At 47.1% G+C, this 22,749-nt stretch overlaps 1 pseudogene; it reads right to left on the reverse strand.

Moving 5' to 3' along the window:
• Positions 1–1,854: 1,854 nt before the first annotated feature.
• Positions 1,855–19,091, reverse strand: LOC117710382 (14-3-3 protein zeta/delta pseudogene; annotated as a pseudogene).
• Between the last annotated feature and the right edge of the window lie 3,658 nt (positions 19,092–22,749).

The raw sequence follows: 22,749 nt of genomic DNA on the forward strand, positions 1-22,749 counted from the left end.
CTATTCTTATCAGCTGTCCTTGGGACTTGCCAAGCTTTGTCCCTGCCTATAGACTTTGCCTGGTGTGCTTGTCACATACCCTGAAGGCCCATTCATACCCTTTAGAGGGTAGATATGATGTCATTTCTAGGGTTGGTGCTGTTCCAGGACTTCTTAGCACTCAAGACTCTCACGTCCACAGTCTTTTACACTCAGATAGAGAACTTTCTGTACCATCCAGATGCCACCAGACCCAGCAGCAGTGTCCAGAGGGACTAGTGCACTATGGCCCTGGGAGCTTTCCACCAATTCACAACTCCTAGGAGTTAGTGTTCACATTTTGGGTCCCCTCAACTCACAGCAGGTGGGGAACACTCATGTTCTACATCCTCCCAGGGGTTCTTAGAGACTGTGTTCCCACCGGGGACATGCTCAGTGGTGTGTTCCCACCGGGGACATGCTCAGTGGTGTGTTCCCACCGGGGACATGCTCAGTGGTGTGTTTCCTCCTCCCCTGTCCCACATTGTTGGGAACTGCACTGGACCCACGTTCGGGTGCCAAAAAATGTTGAGGCCCGAGCTGCCCCACTTTGGGCGGCCTAAAATGTTGAGGCCCTCTCCACTTCGCGCTTGGTGGCCACTGTATCCCAGCCCAAGCTGCCGCTCTGGTCTGCAGGTCAGGGTTCAGCAAGAGAGAGAGTGAGAATGGACTCGACGAATGGAGACCAGATAGAGCGTGATTCAATCCCGTTTATTCTTCAGTCTCTCTTCCTAGTCCAAGTCCCAAGTCTTGAGTTCCTAGTTCCTAGTTCCCAGTTGTACTCCTCCTAGTTCCTAGTTGTACTCCTCCTAGTTCCTAGTTGTACTCCTCTTGTTCTCTTCTGAGTGTCTAATGTCTACTCTTACTCCTAGTGTCTGATTCTCAGCTCAGCTCTTCTGTCTGCCTCTCGCCTTTATATGTCTCACTTCTAAACCATGCCTTTTGGTCACACCTTTAATCTTGCCCTTAGGTCTTGTCTCTAAATCTGATCTCTACACTTCTAAGTCACACTCTTAAGTTACACACCTTTAATCTCACACACCCAAGGTATCTAAACCAAGATTATCAGAGTGTGCTCAGCTGTTGTAGGCTATTGTAATCCAAGTCTCATGTCAAGGTATATGGCTCAAGATGGCTGCAAAGCTGATAGCCGCTTTCTGCTAAAAGTCGGCCCCCAACACCACATCCCTTCTCCCTTCCAGAGCTTCCCGTTATCTTCCCACATCCTGGCAAATAGCTGGCTTTTCCAATGAGTTTCTTCTTCTTTTTCTTCCCCCATGCCATCATCAATAGTTATTGAGTATTTACAGTATACCAGGCACATGAGAACACACAGAAAACGTCGTCCTCGTTCTTGTTACATTCTAAATGAAAAAAAAATACCTCTTTAAAAATGACGTTTGTGTTTGATGTTTTCTGTAAAGTACTGAAGAAACACTTGGTAGGATGTGAGCTCTATCATTATTTGTGGAAAGGAACAGAAAGGATTTTAAAGAGAACCAGTAAGGGAACCAGTGATGGATCATTCAGGACAGGATGGATATCTCCAGGGAGATGAACAGAAGCTCAACGGAGGAGAGCTGGGCTGTAGGAAAGAGCATGAGGGAAGGCTGTGGGACAAGCAGAGGAAGCAGGGGTTTTTTTAGGCACTGAATGGAGCCAGAAAGATCATGTGGCATGTTTCCAGATACAAGGCTGACAAATCGGAAAGGTTGATGACAAGATGGTAAAGAAGAGGTTATCCTGTGCACCTGACATGGAAATGTGGAATCCCAGGCAGGCCGTGAGAACATCAAGGGAGTCCCTAAAACCAACAGCGATTTGCACACATAGAACTTAACAGTTAATGCTGCTCAAGTCTCTCAGCAACTGTGTAGTTAGCATGCTGTGTTTGTATGGCTCTTCACTCAGTGTCTCACGCTCAGCAATGGCGTCATTAAAAGCTGTTTTTGCAGGAAAGCAGCCTGCTCTGGAGAATTCAGAGTCTCATAACAGAACACAGTCAGTAAGGGCCAGATGCAACCCAATATGGGTGTGTCAGTGGCGTTTCCTTTTTGCTGAGTTCAAATGCTCCTTGGCATGCTGGCTGGGACTGGTCCACAATTCCTTTCTTGTCTTCTCCAGCAGCAGCCTTGGCCAAGTAACGGTAGTCATCACCCTTCGTGTTCAGACAGAAGACTTTGCTTTCTGCTCAAAAAGTATTGAGGATCAAGAACTTTTCTAAAAGAGACAATACGTCATTGCAGATGTCTCAGTGTGGTCTCAATCTCAATGGTCTCTGCTCTTGAGCCATCAGCTGCTTTTGCTGCACCTACCATCTTTTGCTCAATGCTTGAGCTGACCCTCTAAGGCGACTTACTGGCTCCTACAGTGTTTTTATAAGCAACAGAGAGAAGATTCCTCTCCTCCTTAGAAAACTCCAGCTCCTTGCTCAGTTACAGATTTCATGCAGGCTACCACATCATCATAATGTTTCCCTGACCGTTTGGCTTTCTGTAGCAGCTCATTTTTATCCACAATGGTAAACACCACACGGGCCCACCTCAGCAGTCTCAGGGGATGGCAGTGGCAGCGAGGATGAGCCTCTCCCTGACCTTCTACAGTGATTTCAACAGAGCATATCTTTAAGGGTCCGCCCTGCCCACCTCATCTGTAGCAGGTTGAATTGTGGTCCTTAAACATTATACATCCACATGTCAGACAGCACAATGTGGCTTTACCTTGAAAAAGGAACCCTGCAGATATATCTGCTTACAAATGTGCACATCTTGTAGCCTGAAGCTGCATGCATGGGAGGGCACTATGAATTTGGTTCAATGAATTTATAGATCTGTGTTGCAATGTCAAAAGCCTTACTGGCTGCACATGGTGATTCATACTTATGATCCCAGCACTTAGGAGGCAGAGGCAAGAGCATCAGAAGGTCAAGACTATAACTTTTTAATTGTTATTTCATCCAGGGCAGGACACTGGGTGGTTTCTATTGTGGGGCTATTATGAACACTACTGCTCGGAGCATTCCCATCTGAGGATCTTCATTCTCTTTCCAGAAGAGTGTTAACACAGAGTCTCAGATAGCCCAGGATTGCCTTGAACTAATTAAGTAGCTCAGGCTGTCTTTAAACTACTGATCCACCATGATCTCACATTAGTGTGTATGAAGGGTGTGGCGAGAGGCATGTGTGTCACACTTACTGTAGAGGGAAGCCTGAGAACAACGTCATGGTGTCACTCCTACCTTTATGTGAGTTTCAGGAGCTGAACTCAGGCTGACTGGCTCGCAGCACAGTCACAATTACCCCGTGAGGAGTCGTGTCAACTCTCTGAGCTTTTCTTTCTCAGTGCAAGGGTTGAACCCAGGGTGTCACACATGCCATGCAAATGCTGTCACCGAGCAATAGCCTTGCCTTTTTGTTTATTATAAAGAACTACCAGACCGTTTTCCCAAGCCTTGTTGAATTTTCTTCTCCAGGCTAGACTCATACTCCTGATGTAGACGATGACCCTGAACTCCTGCCTCCCAAGTGCTGAGATTAAAGGTGTGTGCTACATCATGCTTAGGGCTGAATCCAGAGCTTTGTTTATCCTTGGTAACCACTTACCAATTAAATTACATCTCAGACACTCACTAAATTAAGTGTGTGTGTGTGTGTGTGTGTGTGTGTGTGTATTCTCTGACTACTTACATACTCAAGTATATGAACATATAATACATACTCTATGAAGCTCAAAATCCTGCAGGTGGAGGCTCTGGCTGCTGTCCCAGCACTGGGAAGACTGAAGTAGTTCAAGCCCAGCCTGGGGTACGCATCAATACCTTGTCTCAAGGGGAGAAATGTAAAATCACAGACTCAGTACCCAGAAAACAAAGCAGGACATGGCCAGCCCCCAGAAGCTCCTGTGGGTGTCTGCTTGACACTCCTCATAGTCATCTCCTACCTACCAACAGTATAGGCTCATTTTTCTGCTGGAAATTGAGTATCTCCCATGCCCACCCCATCAACCACAGCTGACTCTGCAGCCCTTCCAGTACTGGGCTCCATCAGTGGTGGGGGTTCAGAGAATGCCTGCCACAGTTTCAAGTGTGAACCCTACTTTTTATTTCTTCTCGGGTTCTCTCTAAGTTGCACAGCAGGATTGGACTAACCAGAGATGCCCCCAAAAGGAAGCTAAACTTCTCCTGGTCTCCCAGAATCTTTTTCTATCTCTCTGCCCTGGAGAAGGAGACAGAAAGGTCAAGGGCACACAGCTGCCATAGAGAAGTTACAGTGTGTGGCCTGGACTGGAGCAAGGGAAGCTATGGAGGAGCCCTGGGGCTTCCAGCTAGCAGTTCCTTGAGCCTTCACACCTGCTGGGGCTTTCCAGAGGTGGTCAAGCAGGAAAGAAGTATTTTCCAGCGTCTTCGGTTTCAGCTCTGGCTTTGAGTTCCTATTCTCAGCTTGAAATAGAAAGCTAGACCTCTGATCTGGGCAGTAACTTTCCTCACAGGTATTCAGGCCAGGAGCCACAGAGAGACTACAGTCACATGGCTCTGAAGACTGCCAGGCCTGCCTAGTCTGGGAATCCTAATGACTTATTTATAGAGCCCGAGGCACGACAGAGTGCCTCTCTCAGGACTGATGTAGGACACGGGAGCATGGATCAGCTTCCTTGCCCTCCCTACAGAGGGGATCTTTCCTTTCTCCAAACTCTTCCCCACATGCTGTCTGCAATGGAGAGAGACCAGTGGGTATGCCAATGCCCAGCACCCAGAATGGACTAGTGGACACACCCCTGCCCATCATCCAGAGGGGACTAGTAGGTATGCCAATGCCCATAGTCCAGAGGGGACTAGTGAACACACCCATGCCCATCACCCAGAGGAGACTAATGGGTTGAGGAGAGTGGACAATAGGTACATTGATACTTCCTTCTGGCATCCCCATCAAAGAGGATGAACAACTGATAGTAGAAACTGATATCTATTTATTAATTACTGTTATCTGGAAAGAGGCCAGCTAGCATGTCTCAGTTCAGCTCCTTTGAAGTCAACAGCTGAGCCAGAACAGCTGGCCTATGCCTATAATCCAGGCTATTCATGAGACTGAGGAAGGAGTGTAATAGTCAGTGCTCTCTAGAGGAACAGAATCTACAGAATATATTTATCTCTTACAAACAATTATTATTTACTTATTTTTCTTCCTGTCTTTGTCTCTCTCTGTCTTTTTCTCTCTCTGTCTGTCTTTTTCTCTGTCTCTCTCTGTCTTTGTCTCTGTCTCTGTGTCTCTCTCTGTCTGTGTGTGTGTGTGTTTGTGTGTATGTGTGTGTGTCTGCATGTTTGAGTTGCCCTCATAAGTGTACAGAAGTCAGGAGACTACTTTTCAGAAGTTGTTCCTTGCCTTCTACCATGTAGGTTCCAGGGTCTGAACTATGTTCAATCACATTCCATAGCAAGCACTTTTACATGCTGAGCCATCTTGCTGCCCACCAGCTTCCTCTTGAGATGGGGTCTCTCATGGGCCTGGTTTTTGTCTCGTTGCTTAGCCTGGCAGGCCATCAAGCCCCAGGTATCTTCATGTCTCCACCTCCCAGTCAGTGACATTACAAGACGATGTCACCACACCCGGATTTTCACATGGGTTCTGGGGTTTGAACTTAGCTCCTTATGCTTGTCAGGCAAGCACTTCGCTCATTGAGTCATCTCGCCAACTGCAAGAAACCCTTGCAACCCTCCTTAGGGAGGGTTTGCAGGCAACAAGAAATTATAGCAGTATTGAGATTTCTCAGGGTGGAACATGAGGACTTGGCCAGAAGTTTGTAGAGCAGTGGTTCTCAACCTTCCTAATGCTGCAACCCTTTAATACAGTTTCTCATGTTGTGGTGACCCCCAACCATAACGTTCATTGCTACCTCATAACTGTAATGGACAATTTCTTTTTTAATTGAAAATAAAGTTATTTTCATGTGATATATTCTGGTCATGGTTTCTCCTCCCAGATCATTTCCACCTCTTCACAGTTCCAACTCCACACCTTCTTTCTCTCTTAAAAAAATAGGCAAATAAAAAAGACAAGCATACAAGGTTAAAACAAAATGAACACACATAAACAAAAAATAAATTAAGAAAGCACAAGACATACAGACGCATGCATAGATATACACACACAGACACAGAAAGACACACAGACACCCACCCACACACACAGACACCCACATAGACATACACACATATGCATAGACACACACACTCACACACACACAGACACCCACATACATAGACATACACACACACATGCATAGACACAGACACACAGACACACACGGAGACAGGCAGACAGACACACACACTTATACACAGACACACACACTCACACAAAATGACACACACACTCACAAAAAGACACACACAGAGACACACACATAGATACTCACACACATGCATAGACAGACACAAAGAGACACACATGCATAGACACAGACACACACATGCATACATACGCACACACTCAAAATAAGGAAACTATAATAATATACAAGCAAAAGACCAGGAAAAGTGCTCCCCAAAATATTACCGACTTTACGTGTGTTGACCATGTTTTCCTGGGCACGGGGCCTGCCCCTTAATTGTAGTTTGTATACCCAGTAAGATACTCTTGGAGAAACTAATTTTTCACTGTATAATTTCCAATTGTGTTAGTGTGTTGATACCTGGCATGTCTGTTATGGGGGTCTATCAACCAGCTTTTGTCTCACTGCCCTGAGTATTAGAAAACCTTGATTCTCTGAAAAAAGCTTGAAAGTGCTGGAAGAAGTGAGTTAGGCTTTAAGCAGAAGCAAGAGGGTAGCAGGCTTGATTATTGCTGGTCTAACAGCTTTAATTACATTAATTGCTAGCACCTCTGCTTCTGCAATAGCATTGACACAAGGAGTTAAGACAACTATTTTTGTTAACCATCTAGCAAAAAATGTTACTAATGTATTGAGTATACAAAAGGATTTATATCGGTATCTGGAACAACGAATGATGCTCTATAACCCATTCAAATTATCTGAAGGAGGTTCAGGGTTCAAGAGTTAGGAGCCATCCCAAGTGTCATGACAAATATCATTGGAGTAGCGTTACTTCTAAAATTCACAATGATTGTCATTATAATTAGAAAAAAAGTTTAAAGGCACCTATGGGATATTTGGCATAATCCTAACACCTCTCTGGGTGTGTTAACTTTGCATAGTGAGATTATGAATTTAAAGAATGCTGCTCTGTTGAGCTTTGATGCTGCAAATAATGCCGATGAAATTATCCATAGCCTGAGGTCAGTATTTCCATTTTGGTCAAACCTTAGGAATAGCATATATAGCTTGGTCAGACTAGCCCTTCTTGTCCGGAATACTTTTATTCCTGCCCATCATGTTAAAGGTTGTCTCTAACTACATCAACAGGCTGGCAGCCAAAGTACATGACTTGAAACTGATAATGGACCCCCAGACAGAGTTATTAATTTAACAGGTTGGCAAGCCAAGGACAGGTAAGATTCTGCACAGAGCCTTACCAATCAAAGCAGAAGTGCATTGCTTATGATAATGCATATTCCAAGATGGGTAAGGAAGGCATTCTTGTCAGAATGACCTAAGGCAGGCTCAGTTGGTTTATAAAAAAGGGAGAGATGTGGAGAACTTTTGAGGCTACCTGGCAGGAATCTGACATAGGCCAAGGACAAGGAAATGAATTGCAGGCAGGAATCTGACATTGGGCTGGAACAAAGAAATAATTTCTGGCAGGAATCTAAATCTTAGGCTAGAACAAAGAAGTAATTATAGGCAGAAATCTAAATCTTAAGCTAGAACAAAGAAATAGGCTTCAGGCATGAAAATGACTTTTGGATAGGACAGGGATGTAGGCTCAGATACTCTGATCATCCTGATAAGCCCTTAGAAATTGTGATCACAGGAGTGATCACGGGACTCTGTTTATTGTCGTGTTCTTTGACTATCTGGGTTTATTGCCTTGTTTGTTCCTTGACTATTTGCATCTATTGTATTGCTAGTTCCTCAACCTAGAACTGACCTTTAATACTTGCATGTAATTTAAACAGTATAAAGGCAAAAATGGAGGAGGAGGGATGGGATAGGTGATTAATGGGTGGGGGGATGGGGGAGGGGGATGGCATCTGAAATGTAAATAAATAAAATATTGAATAAAAAAAATTAAGAAGGAAAAAAACCTAATTTTTCCTTCGTAGGCAGTTGTAAGTTGGAGATAGCTTTGGGTCAGGGATGAGAGCTTATGTCTCCATCCCCCATCTCAGTACTGAGACCCTTCTGGTTTGAACATGCACAGCTCTGTGCTGCTGTCATAGTCTGTGTGAGCTCATGTGTGCATCAGTTCTGTTATGTCTGGAAGGCACTGTTTCCTTGGAGTCCTCCAGCTCCTCTGGCTCTTACAATATGTCCACCTCCTCATCTGCATAGTTCCCTGAACCCTGAGGGGAAGGATTTGACTGAGACATACCATTTAGGACTGAGAGCTCATTATCTGCACAATGTCCAGTCGTTCAGTCTCTGTACTATTCCCATCTACTAAAGAGAAGAGCTTCTCTGATGATGGCTGAGCAAGGTACTGATCTGTGAGTACAGCAGAATGCCATTAGAACTTATTTTATTGCTATATTCCTTTAGCAGAACGGTAGTATTTAGTTTTCTCCTAGGTCATGCCTATCTAGTCTTAGGTTTCTGGCCACCCGAGCAGTGTCAGGCATGGGCTCCATCCCATGCAGTGCCTTAAATCTGACCAGAGTGGTTAGTTGCTCTCACAACGTTTGTTTCGCTATTACACCAGGGTATCATGCAGGAAGGTCATCACTATAGATTGAAGGGTTTGTTGTCAAGTTGGTGTTCACAATTCTTCCTTGTAAGTGTGCAAAATACCTTACATGGACACTAGTCAGCAGGGACAAAAGCTCTAGGAAGACACCAGCAGACTTCTCCATGTTCAATGAGATATGTAGGTGTTGTCTTCAACAAGGGGGCCTTCCCATCAGTTTATGGACAGCTACCAGTAGCCAGAGTTATTTGGAGGTTCACTTGGAAGACTTCTAAGGATAAAATGTGTTTCAGGTGACTGCCCAGTACTCTGGATGGTAACTTAATTGCTTTGGGTGGGACTGCTGGATCCTACCAAATAACACAGATGCTGTTCACTGGCGCGGGGCACATCTATACTAGATAACTCCATTCACCTCTCTGAAAGTCAAAATCAGATAGAACTGGCCATTGTATTCCTGATATGACCACCTCAGGCCCAGGTATCTAGAGTATGAAGTCAGGGCAGGGGACACTCAGGCTGACTTTGATACGGGGCTGGATTGAGACCCTCTGAAATGAAGAGCCAAAGAACAGCTTTCTTCCCACCCACTGTTTCCCTAGAGGTTCCCCTTACAGTGGCACACAAGTAATTAGCACAGGCTGGCAGTAGGCAGCAAAGCTTCTCAGATTTCCTTCGTGTGTAGACATCATTCCACTTTAAGCCTTTGTACTTTCCCATGTCTAGGCTATATGTACCTTGTTGTAAGCAACATCTTTGTACATGAAGGATGCTCCGCAGCATCCCTTTCCTCACCTGCTGGAGCCGGCTCACTCTCAGTGGTGTTAACTGGAAATGTGTCCAGCAGGATGCAGTCACTGCAATTGATCCACTACTCTAGCAGAGTGCTTGCCTAGTACACATGAAATCCTGGCTTCTATTTCCAGTGCTACATAAACCAGACATGATGAATAACACCTGCAATCCCAGAATTTTGGAGACAAGCAAGAAGAGTATTGTGAATCTGAGGCCAACTTGAGTTCTAGGCCAGCCAGGGCTAGTGTCTCAAAACAAAAACAACAACAACCCCCCCAAAAATTCCTGTTTCATGGCACCAGGAACTGAAGGATTGAATAGATTTTCATGGTGTCATGAATTTGAACCCAGCTGTGTGTATCTTCAGGGCTATGATGACAAGAACCTGCATGACACACAATATGTAGACACATGTGATCACAGTTCTGGAAATGAAGATGTCAGTAAGACTATGATCCCCTCGCCCCACAAACCTTGCAAAGGAGGACTTTCCATGGTCTCTAAGCTGCTGGGACCTACAATCTGTTTCTTGATGTATAGACACAGGACTCCCAGCATGGCCTCTGCCTTCACATGGCCTCCTCTTCTGTCCCCACTTGTCTGTGTCTTAAACCTCTCTCACTTTTAGAACAGCGGTCATTGGAGTTAGAGCCTAACAGACTTTCAGGATGTTTAACTAAGTCTACACAATTTAGTTAGATGAGGTGACTATAGTCCCAGGACACTGGCTGCTGATGCAGGACTGTGGGAAATCAAATCTAGTTACAAGGCAAGACCACACCAATCAATCAATCAAGCAACAAGTCATATAACAGTTTAATTTTCCTGCCAATCACACTTGTTCCCCCCAAAAGCAAATTTGTAGGCTCTCTTATTATTTGTTCATTGAAAAACTGCTGTCAACAAATAAAACCAGTACCTAGCTGAGCTTCACAGATCCCAGATTTGGAGAAGCAGATGCATGTACTTATTTGAAAAGGAGAACTTACCCTGTGGTTTCTCCATCTTGGGAGGAAGTTCTGTGAAAAACAACAAAAAAATTTTTTTGAAATACTTTTTCCCAAAATATTTTGGATACTTAGAATTACCCCTATCTGATGCCCCAGTGGTGCCTGACATGGGAACACTGGGGGCTGACTCAGCCTGAGCAAGGCGCTGGCCCTCGCCCACTGGTCTTCCTCTGTGGTTCTGTAGATGACCATCACATATGTTTATTCTCAATCTCTCCAGACACGGCAGCTTCAGATAAGCCCAAATTGAGTGCCTACTGAATATACAATGTTATGGGAAGGACTGACCAACAGGCTCCCAAGAGAGTACACAGAGAACAATGAGTGGGACAGCTCAAGGCCCCGAAGTCGAGTATCCAGTGGGTGGTTGACTCTGGATGAGCCAGTTCAGGGCCAGAAACAGATGGAAGGAACAAGGCAGGATGGTGGTCCACACTAAGTCAGATTCCAGAAACTCAGGACATGCTGCCCAGGAGAGCGTGCACAAAGTACACTCGCCACCCTTTCCCTAAATGGTTTTCAACTTCAGAGACACTTACACTTTAACCTATACATGTCCTTGCATCTTATATAGACACACAACGAACTGAATTCTGGGTAAAATGGGCTTCTAAAAATAAGCTCGCCTCCTTTCTAGAAGTACTCACACCAATAAGGGCAAAGAGTGAGGACAAAGGGAAGATGTAGATGATATTCAAGCCCTTGACCAATGTGGTGTCATTGCTTGGCCCGCCCCCTCTTCTGAGGACTATATTTCTCCTGTTGTTGCTTGCCCTGACTGAACTCTTTACTTTTTATTTTACTATTGTGTTTCTTGTGATGCCTTCTCTCTCAGATGCACAAGAGCTGAGATGCATCTAGGGTTACACCAGAGGAAACCGAAGACTTCCCTGTCCTAGGACCTCCTTATGTTAAGAGGAAGGGGAGAAGGTCCTGGATTTGCAAGGGTGAATGCTGGGTTACATGGCTTGTTTTATTTTTGAGAGAAGGTCTCTCATGTAGCCCAAGATAACCCTAAACTCACTAAAATGACCTTGAGTTTCTAATCCTCCTGCCTCTGTCTGTCTCTGTGCCATGAACACCACACCCCTGTTAGCACAGGCACTCAGATGATAGCTTTTGCCACTGCCTGCTGGGGGATCAGGAGCAATGATTTTGTCATCAGAAATCTCAGTTCTCTCTGGGAAATGACTGAAAATGCCTCTGGCACACTGTGGGGTAGCAAAGCAAAAATGCCTACAGGAACATACCTCCGGAAGCTGTGGTGGTTAAGGGTCACCGTCATTCTGGGTGAGACTGAAACCTCAGGACTCTGGACTTATCCATGAGATGAATGCCCTTGAAATAGCAGACTTGAAATCCCTATAGATCTAACTAGAGGGGAGGCTAGGGAAGGAGGTCATTCCAAAATCCAAAGCAAGTTTCTGCTTGCTACACACAGTTAGCTATGCAGATCGCTCCATCTTGGCCAAGTGTGGCCATGCATACATGCATCTGTGCACTTGGGAGAGGCTGACGCAAGAGGATGGTGAGCTGGAGGCTAGCCTGCATGGTGACACCCTGTCTCAATAAAACAAGCAAACACCCTCGTTTTGTGCTTTGAGATCCTCACTAGTGAAAGTAGATGTCACATAGCCTTGGGGACCATGAGGTTTTGAAGCCCACTCCCTGTTTCCTTGGTGTCCCTCATTTTGCCTCTCTGTAGAACTTAGCTGCCATAGAAAAGGATGAAGGCTACCTGGTTGTCCTTGATGAAAACCATTAATACAAAGCTACTTCTGACCAAAAGAATAGAATCTAAGTTCTACCTCCAGCTTAGATGGAGACCTGGACCTGAGCTGCCCAAAGCATCCTGTACGGTTGCCCCATTCAGCTGGGCCTGTCAGTCACCTACCTAGAAGCCCACCTGCCCCAGGAAACCTGAGTACTCCAAGATTGAATAAAGGGAAGGGAAGACTGATAATCCCTGAATGAGATAATATCCTCTTCCTTCCCAGAAGTCCCTCCCTGGGGCAGCCACCAGCATAGCTCCTATCACACAGCACGTCAGAGCACTAACGTTTCCTTTTCCTTCTTATCTGGATTCTGCACTAGCTACCTCTCTAACTCCGTGATAGGACACCGTGACCAACACAATTTATAAAAGAAAATGTTTAATGTGCCATGAGGGTGGAACAGGGACATGGCAGCAGGAATAGTCGGAAGCTCACATGTCAAGCTGCAAACAGGAAGCAGAAAGCCCACTGGGAATGGCACCAGTCTTTTGAAACCTCAAAACCCGCCCCTCCTCCAACAGGGCCACACCTTCCAGTCCTTCTCAAATCATCTAAACAACTGGGGACTAAGCATTCAAACATATGAGCCTGTAGGGATCATTCTCAGTCAAACCACACAGCTACTGACTGAAGCCTGGGCACACTGTCCCCTAAGGTTCTGTGCCTTCTAGGCCTTCCCTGAAGCTCACCTCACCCCCTCTGTCCTTCTGTTCCTATAGCTGGCTTCCCTTTCTCCTCCTCCCTTTCTGGGCCATTGCTGAGATGCACAGCTCTCCTCTTCTGTCATTTTTTTCATGAATGCTAACCAAGTTTTCCTCAGGCTTCCTTCCAAGTCTGTTTCTAACTTGTTTTCTTATCACGACTAACAACCCATGAAAGGGAGCCCCCATTTTCCCAGTAACAAAACCATCGGAAGATCTACTGTGGGGTTGGAGGCGGGGCTCAGCTGGTGGAATGCTTGAAGCCCTAGATTTGAGCCCCAGCTCTGACCGAAGCCAGGCACAAGCTTGTAATCCTAGCATTTAGGAGGTGGAGACGGGAGGAACTGTGATTCAAGGCCAGTGTGCAATATACTAGAAGAAAAATTTCACTCCATTGTAAGCTTACAATATGTGTAATGTGGCACATAACAGTAGTAGATTACCAGAGAGATCAGGATCCAAAGGAGCATATTCTGTTCACACGTCTCCAACAGCCAGCTCAAGGGGCAGCACAAAGGCACAACTGCCATTAAATCCTGTTCTACTTTTAAGTCCTGTGCCCCACCCCCACTGCCCAGCTCTCATCAGGAAAAGCTAAGTGGGCAAGATGAACCTGGGTAACAACTGTTCAAAAAGAACAACATTGGTGTAGCTAAAAAAACTTATGTCAATATGCAGTATGTTTGCTGTGTCAATCTCCAACCTACCCAAGTGGCCAGACTTGCAGTCTCCTGTCTCTGTTACAATTGTTCTTAGTATGACCTGGGGTGAGGACCTAAAGAGATTTAAGACTGACAGCTTATGTGGGATACATAAACCTACAGTGTATGTAAGTTAATAAAATCTTCTATGCAAGGCCGTCTTTTCCTTGGACATTAGCCATAGCCTGATGTGCACCCCCCCCTCTTTTTTTTTTCAATAAAGCCTTTTCTTAATTAACCTCTAAGTGTGCTGCATTACCTCTCACTAGGAAGGGCTATCTCTGTTACAGAAGGAGAAGCAAACCACATTGCCTGGGAATCTGCCATCACACGGATTGTCATTCTGGTTTGTGTCTGGAATTCGCACGGCTTATACAGGAAAAAAAAAAAAAAGCCTCATGTGCATCATTTAAAGATCTTGAAATTTGGAAATAAGTACCCAAGGGTCAGCCAAAGGGATGCCAGCTACTCTCTGAGGTCTTGATGGTGCTGGTTTGTACGCTTTCAGAAAATCAAAGACTGAGGCAGAAGGATAGTTTAAGGTCAGCCTGGGTTTTATAATGAGATTGTCTCAAAATCAAAGTCAAGGATGGTGGCTGACACTTGTAATCCCAGCACTTGGGAGACTGAGGCAGGAGGATTATAACAAGTTCAAAGTCAAACTGGTTAACTCTGCCTCAAAAAAAATAAAAAATAAAAAGAAAGAACGAAAGACAAAAAGAAAGAGAAAGGAGGAAAATGAACTTGAAATGAATTTAGTAGAGATGTAGCTGAGAATGACCTTGAACTCCTGATCCTCCTAACCCATTCCTGGTGCTGGGATTACAGGCATGTGCCACCATTCTTAGATTATATACTGAGATCAAACCCACAGCTTCACAAATGCTAGTAAATGCTTTACCAACTAAACCACATCCCCAGTGTGGCTCAATAACTAAAAGTATGAAAGTCATGTTAAAATGTCCAGAAGGGTAGGTGTAACAACACATTTTTGAATCTATGATGTGATATGACATGATATGGTATGAAATGATGTGATGTGATATGATATGACATGGCATGATATGGTGTGAAATGATCTGGTGTAATGTGATATAATATGACATGACATGGTGTGATATAATATGATGTGATGCTATGACATGGAGTGATATGGTATAAAATGATGTGATATGGCATGACATGGTGTGATATAAATATGATGTGATGTGATACGATATAACATGATGTGAAATTATATGATGTGTTATGACATGGTGTGATATGACATGGTATGATATAATATGATCTGATGTGCTCTGACATAATATGGTGTGAAATGATATGATGTGATGTGACATGATGTGGCATGGGGTGATATAATATGGTGTGATGTGATATGACATGGCGTGATATGGTGTGATGTGATATGACATGACATGGTGTGAAATGATATGACATGTGATATGAGATGACATGTGAAGTAGCTCCCAGAGAATGACATTCATATACATTCAACACAACATTTATCTCTCTAGATCAAGAAATAAAGAAACACCTAAGGGAAGGGAACCGTGCCCTCTGATCTGAAACAACTGACCTTCCCTTACTAAGTCCAAAGTAGCTGCTTTGATTGTTTAATCAAGGCCCCATTAACATTCCTGAGCTGAGAGTCTCTGGGAGCTGCGTGTCAAGTATCCTCACTGAGCTTCCTGGTCGGCCTTTAATTTTTGTCTTAGAGGCCACTTGTGCAGGATTCTGGTCTCCTATATTCCCGTACCTCAAAGGACACTTAGCCTGTTTGGTTTACCTCCAGTCGGACGGAAATCCTCAAGAGACTTCAGCTTTAGTTTGTTTTTGGTTTTTGGTTTTTTGTTTTTTGTTTTGTTTTTTGTTTTTTTTTTTTAAAAAACAACTGTAGAAATTGTATTTGTTACACTGTGCACAGACTTTTTATGCTAAATAAATACCTAATTGCATTCTTTGAAAGTATTTCTAGTACTTCTTACATTATTTCTGTAATTGGTATGTACAGGAAACATTTAATTATGTTTCCATGTAAGAATCACAGGGTTGTGCTTCTGTAGAAAGTGTGCACACATGTCAGTGTAAAATACTGACATCTCAGGGGGAAATGACTAACAACATAAGTTCTGCATGGGTAAGAAGTTTGTCTTCTAGTTACATGTACTTTCCTCCCTGCTCATAGCCAGCACGTTTGAGTTGGACACTAAATAAATTAATAAATATGGCAATGCCTACTATGTACTGAGTCTTGGGAACATGATGTGTGCATGTGTGTGTGTGTGTGTGTGTGTGTGTGTCTGTGTGTGTGTGTCTGTGTGTGTCTACGTGTCTATGTCTGTATATGTGTGTGTGTCTGTGTGTGTGTCTGTGTGTCTTTGTCTGTGTGTCTCTGTGTGTGTGATTGTGTGTGTCTGTGTGTGATGGAGACAGAGGGCATGTGTATGTGTGTGGTGTATATAAGTGTGTGTACCTGTGCACACACGTGGAAGCTGTAGGGAACACTGGTGTCCTACTCTGTCATTATCAACGTTACTCCTGTGAGACAGGGTCTCTCACTGAACTTGGAGCGAGGCTGGTGGCCAGCAAGTCCCAGTGACCATCCCGTGTTCACCTCAACTACACTGGCTGTAGATATACGTAACCACACCCCGCTTTTTACATGGCTTCTGGGACTTGTGCTCCAGTCCTCACGTGTGTCCAGCAAGCACTCTTATTACCGAGTCATCTTTCTGCCCCTGGTTGTTATTAAACAGTCAACACCATTTCTCAGATGCAGATACTGAGGCCCAGAGGTGTTCAAAGCCAAATTTGTTCATAATAAGACAGGGGCTAACTCCATATTCATAAACAGAGTCCAGTGGCACGGGCCTATTACGCCACATCTTAGGAAGGTGGGCAGGGGGAAAGTTCAAGGTCTCTCTTGTTTGCAGAATGAATTCTAGACCAGTCTGAATAACTAAGAGAAAGTCTGTCTCAAAACAGAAAGTAAACAGAGACTAGGGTTTGTGTCCCACAGTGGAGGAGGGGGAGTAGCTGCTAAGAGGTAGAGGCCTCTTTATTGCCCTAAGCAAGAAAAGAAAGGGGACCGAAGAAAGGGCTCAGTTGTATGGCCAAGTGCTTGCCTTGCAAGGGTGAGCACCCGAGTTTGTTCTCCAGAATCAACATAAAGAAGCCCAGTGTGGTGGCACAGGCTTGACATCCAGTGCTGGAGAGGTAGAGACAGGCAGATCCCTGGGGCTGAAACCCTCAAGCCAGTGAGAACTCTTGTTTTACAAAACCAGAACAGACAGGGACTGAGAAACACATTTAAAGTTGACTTTTGGCCTACACACAGACACATAGACACAGATACACAGACACAGACTCATACTCATAGACACACACAGAGAGAGAGAGAGAGAGAGAGAGAGAGAGAGAGAGAGAGAGAGAGAGAGAGAGAGAGAGAGAGAACCTCACAGATGCTAGGAAAAAGTCCATCTTCCTCATCATGGCTACTTTGGTGTGAGGAATTATACCACTATAGTCTACTTACAGTAGTTTATAGTTGCATTAGGACACCAGTGTGCTGTAGTAGTGTGCACCAGTGTATGTAGGATCATTCTGCCTGGCTGAAGAGTGTCTGACTGAAGTCCATACCGCGGGCCAAGGGAAAACAGTTCCCTGGCTGTGGTGTAAACTTATATCTTTGTGTCATGTGAAAGCTTCCAAGAAGCAAACATGAATGCAGAATTGGGGTACCAGAGGCCCTCAGACATGATGCCTCTAAAGGACAGTAGGGGTGTGGAACAGACACTTCAGGAGAGTGGGTAGGTCTGATAAAGGAAAAAAGAAGAAAGAAGGGAGTTTCTGTAGGAAAAGCTTTCAGCTGGGTTGGTTACACAGAGTGTCATACTGTTTAGACACGTCCAGATCTGTGTCATCTTATGTCTCACTGTCCAAATCTGAATGGCAAGTTCTGGGTGTCTACTTACAAGCTGAGTGCACCTGCAGAAGTCTGGAGGCTGCCACCATGGTGGGTTCTCTCCAAGGGACCAGTAAGTCACATCTCAGAGGCCATGTTTGAAAATGTGTGTGTGTGTGTACTTGTTCCCATGTATATGGGTGAAGGCCACAGGTCAACTTCAAGTGCCTTAGGATATCTGAATTTTTACTCGGAGCTTACAGAGCTGGCTAGGTTAGCCAGCCAGCAAGCCCCAAAGATCTATCTCTCTCTACCTCAACAGTGCTGTGATCAAAAGTGTGTGACACTTTACTGAGATTTTGTTTGTTTGTTTGTTTGTTTGTTTTAGCATGAATTCTGAGAGTCTAACTCAGGCCCCCATTTCTTGAAAAGCAAACATTTGCCAACTGAGCCATATCCCCAGCCCCACACAGCCTTGATATTTCACAAAGAACTTGAAGTCTAGCAGGCCTTGGTATCTATGCCACGCACGAACACCAGCACTTGTGGACTATGTGAGCTTTTGTGGGCTACTTACCATCTCTAAGCTTCAGGTTCCTGTAATGCCCAGGTTGCTTTCTTATGTCTTGGCAGCTTCTTGTAGAGAAAATGGACCAGCAAGCTCTGTTTCTCCAGACTTAAATCACACACACTCACATACACACACACACACATACACACTTTCACATGTACATTCTCACACATGCACACTCTCACACATATGCTCACACAATCACACACTCTCACACACACATACTTTCATACACACTTGCATACATACACATGATCACACACACTCACATGCTCTCTCACACGCACAGTTGCACTCACACATACTCTCACACAAGTCTCTCACATGCATACTCACACACATGTGGTAACACGTAGCCCAGTACTTCCATGTATAGGGGATCTAGAGGACACACACTTTACAACTTTGAGTCTTGTCTTTCTTATATCAGAGTGAAAGTAGGACTACAACAAGACCCCTGGCTATGCTAGAGATTTTCTCATAGAGGAACATGGCGTCAGTGTTGACCATGATGGAGTTTGGAGCTAGGGAGGCCATGGCAATCAAGAAGGCAGAGGAGATAAGGCAGAGGTAGTGTGTTGACAAGGCCATGGTGGGGCTAATAGAAATGACAAAGGTGGTGGGGCAGATGACAGAGGGGGCAGCAGGAGAAAATATGGTGCCCAGAAGGTGAGATCGGTGGCTTGGGAGGATGGGGTGCAGATGGTGGAAGGGGTAGAGGGGTAACGGGCTAACAATGGCAGTGGGGAAGAAGGTGGTGGTGATGGAGATGGTAGAGATGAAGGTGGAAGAAGGGGAAGTGGCCATGAGCATGGCATAGAGATGGTGGTGGTGACAATTACTGTGGCGGCTGTGGAGATGGTGGTGATGGTGAAAAGGAGCGGAATGGGGCGGTAAGATTGACCAATGCCCCACCAGAGTTCTGTCTGCTGAATACCACACCTGCCTTCGCATATGATCACAGATCATGCTATCTTTCTGGGCACTGCCAGTCTGTTCCTGCCCACTCTTTCTGTATGTCTTCAGTTATGAGTCAGGAGTGCATTACACGTGCTGTGGGGGAAGATCCAAGAAACAGAGGTGGCAGCACATATCCCTAGAGAGTGGCTAAGGTGACTCAGGCCAAGATGTAGCAAGGTATGGCCTATGGGCAGACATGCAGCAGCCACAGGGACTTGCCCAGCCTTGCCTGTAGACCTGGAGAGCTGGCTTTCTGGCCACTCAGAAGGAAGCGGCCACCCTGGAGAAGGGTAAGTTCCTGTCACTCTGCTTTACAAACCCACAGGTACCTTTGGGTATCTAGATCTGGTCCTGTGACTACAAGCTTCCGTTCAGGGTCTTGATAAATGTCATCCTTGAATCAGTGTGGGGATGATGGGTCCACAGAGGAATCTTCTCTCTGGGGGAGTCATCTGGGTTTTCATCGTCTTTGAACTCCAAGCCACAGCAGGAGGTAGAGACAGACAATTGACTCTCACTGGACAGCCCTAGCCCTGAAAGCCGCAGCGTGAGTGTGTGGTGGCCACATTGTCGCACTGGAGTGCCCCACAGCATCACTTGATCCCCTAGTCACCAAGCTCCTCCTCCCTAAGTCTCCCATGAATCCATGGATCAAGATCCAGGTCTCATTTGATGACAAAATTATGACTACAGGCCCTACAGCAATGTTTCTCCAAGCAGAGTTTTGGTGCCACCCTGGTAGTCAGATGACCGGGGGAAGAAGGAAGAACCTAAGGGCCTTTAATAGCCAATAGCCAAACAAGAAAGAGAGCCAGCCCCTTTTCCAGCCACCACCACCACCACCATCATCATCACCATTGCCATGACCACCAGCACCACAACCACCATTTTGGGTTTCACAGTGTAGAAAGATAATTTTAAACAAATATTTATTTTTTAAAATTTATGTGTATGTGTGTACCTGTGGGTTTGTGCACATGAATGCAGGTGTCTGTAGAGGTCAGAAGAAGGCATCAGATCCCCAGGAGCTAGAGTCACAGACATCAGTTGTGAGCTGTATGACCAGTGTAGATAGGTGCTGAGAACCAAACTCAGGTCTTCCATAAGAGCAGTCCATGCTGTTAGCTGCTGAGCCGTCTCTCCAAGCCCTGGAAAGCTGTTTTTATAAATCAGGACAAATATCAGCAATCTCATGTGACTCGGCCAACTAGTACAGCTTTAGACATGTAAGAAGCTATACACAGTCAAGTAACTAGTCCTATAGTCTTAACTCAGCAAGCGAAGTGAGCATGCACTTTCTGTCTGTCCCAGGCCATTCTCTTTGGAAGGCCTGGGAGTGTGCTATTCCACAAGGAGTGTGCTATTCCATGTGCAGCTATGAAAACCTTCCCCTTATCTGTACACGTCAACAGGTTGACTTTTATGGGTCTGCATTGGTTGCCTTTTTGCTGCAATCATAAAACACTAGGCAAAAGCAATTTAAGGAAGGATGGATTTCGTGTGGCTCAGAGTTTAAGGGTACAGTCCATCATGGCGGGAAAGAGATGGCAGCAGGAGCTAGAGATGGGAGTTCCCATTTCATCCTTGTGTGTGTGTGTGTGAGAGAGAGAGAGAGAGAGAGAGAGAGAGAGAGAGAGAGACAGACAGACAGACAGACAGAGGCAGAGAGAGGGAAGAGGAGGAGGGGGAAGGGGAGAAGGGGAGTGGAGAGGGGGGAGGGGAGGGGGAAGGGAGAAGGAGGAGAGAAGAGGGGAGAGAGGAGAGGGGAGAGAGGGGAGAGACGGGAGAGAGGGGGAGAGGGGGAGAGGGAGAGAGGGGAGAGGGGAGGGGGAGAGGGGAGAGAGGGGAGAGGGAAGAGAACAGGGAAAGGGGGGAGAGAGGGGGAGAGGGAGAGAGGGGAGAGGGGAGGGGGAGAGGGGAGAAAGGGGAGAGGGGAGGGGGAGAGGGGAGAGGGGGGAGAGGGGAGAGGGAGAGAGAGGGGAGAGGGTAGAGAGAGTAGAGGGGAGAGGGGAGAGGGGGGAGAGCGGAGAGGGGAGAGAGGAGAGGGGAGAGGGGAGGGAGGTGAGAGAGGGGAGAGGGGAGAGAGGGGAGAGAGGAGAGGGGAGAGGGGAGGGAGGTGAGAGAGGGGAGAGAGGGGAGAGGGGAGAGGGGGGAGAGGGGAGAGGGAGAGAGAGGGGAGAGGGGAGAGAGAGTAGAGGGGAGAGGGGAGAGGGGGGAGAGGGGAGAGGGGAGAGAGGGGAGAGAGGAGAGGGGAGAGGGGAGGGAGGTGAGAGAGGGGAGAGGGGAGAGAGGGGAGAGAGGAGAGGGGAGAGGGGAGGGAGGTGAGAGAGTGGAGAGGGGAGAGGGGAGAGAGGGGAGAGGGGAGGGGGGAGAGGGGAGAGGGGAGAGGGGAGGGGGGAGAGGGGAGAGGGGACAGGGGAGAGGGGAGAGGGGAGAGGGGAGGGGAGAAAGGGGAGAGGGGAGAGGGGAGAGGGGACAGGGGAGAGGGGAGAGGGGAGAGGGGAGGGGAGAAAGGGGAGAGGGGAGAGGGGAGAGGGGAGAGGGGAGAGGGGAGAGGGGAGGGGAGAGAGGGGAGAGGGGAGAGAGGGGAGAGGGGAGAGGGGAGAGGGGAGAGGGGAGGGGGGAGAGGGGAGAGGGGAGAGGGGAGAGGGGAGAGGGGAGAGGGGAGAGGAGTAAGGGGAGAGGGGAGAGGGGGGAGGGGAGTAAGGGGAGAGGGGAGAGGGGAGAGGGGAGAGGGGAGGAGAGGGGAGAGGGGAGGAGAGGGGAGAGGGGAGAGGAGAGAGGGGAGAGGGGAGAGGGGAGAGGGGAGAGGGGAGAGGGGAGAGGGGAGAGGGGAGAGGGGAGAGGGGAGAGAGGGGAGAGGGGAGGGGAGAGAGGGGAGAGAGGGGAGAGGGGAGAGGGGAGGGGAGAGAGGGGAGAGGGGAGAGGGGAGAGGAGAGGGGAGAGGGGAGAGGGGAGAGGGGAGAGGGGAGAGGGGAGGAGAGGGGAGAGGGGAGGAGAGGGGAGAGGGGAGAGGGGAGAGGGGAGAGGGGAGAGGGGAGAGGGGAGAGGGGAGAGGGGAGAGGGGAGAGGGGAGAGGGGAGAGGGGAGAGAGGGGAGAGGGGAGAGGGGAGAGGGGAGAGGGGAGAGGGGAGAGGGGAGAGGGGAGAGGGGAGAGGGGAGAGGGGAGAGGGGAGAGGAGTAAGGGGAGAGGGGAGAGGGGAGAGGGGAGAGGGGAGAGGGGAGAGGAGTAAGGGGAGAGGGGAGAGGGGGGAGGGGAGTAAGGGGAGAGGGGAGAGGGGAGAGGGGGAGAGAGGGGAGAGGGGAGGGGAGAGAGGGGAGAGGGGAGAGGGGAGAGGGGAGAGGGGAGAGGGGAGAGGGGAGAGGGGAGAGGGGAGAGGGGAGAGGGGAGAGGGGAGAGGGGAGAGGGGAGAGGGGAGAGGGGAGGAGAGGGGAGAGGGGAGGAGAGGGGAGAGGGGAGGAGAGGGGAGAGGGGAGAGGGGAGAGACCAGTGTTCAGCTATCCTTTCTTG

This window comes from Arvicanthis niloticus, chromosome 6, assembly GCF_011762505.2.
Source record: "Arvicanthis niloticus isolate mArvNil1 chromosome 6, mArvNil1.pat.X, whole genome shotgun sequence".
NCBI classification, from domain to species: domain Eukaryota; kingdom Metazoa; phylum Chordata; class Mammalia; order Rodentia; family Muridae; genus Arvicanthis; species Arvicanthis niloticus.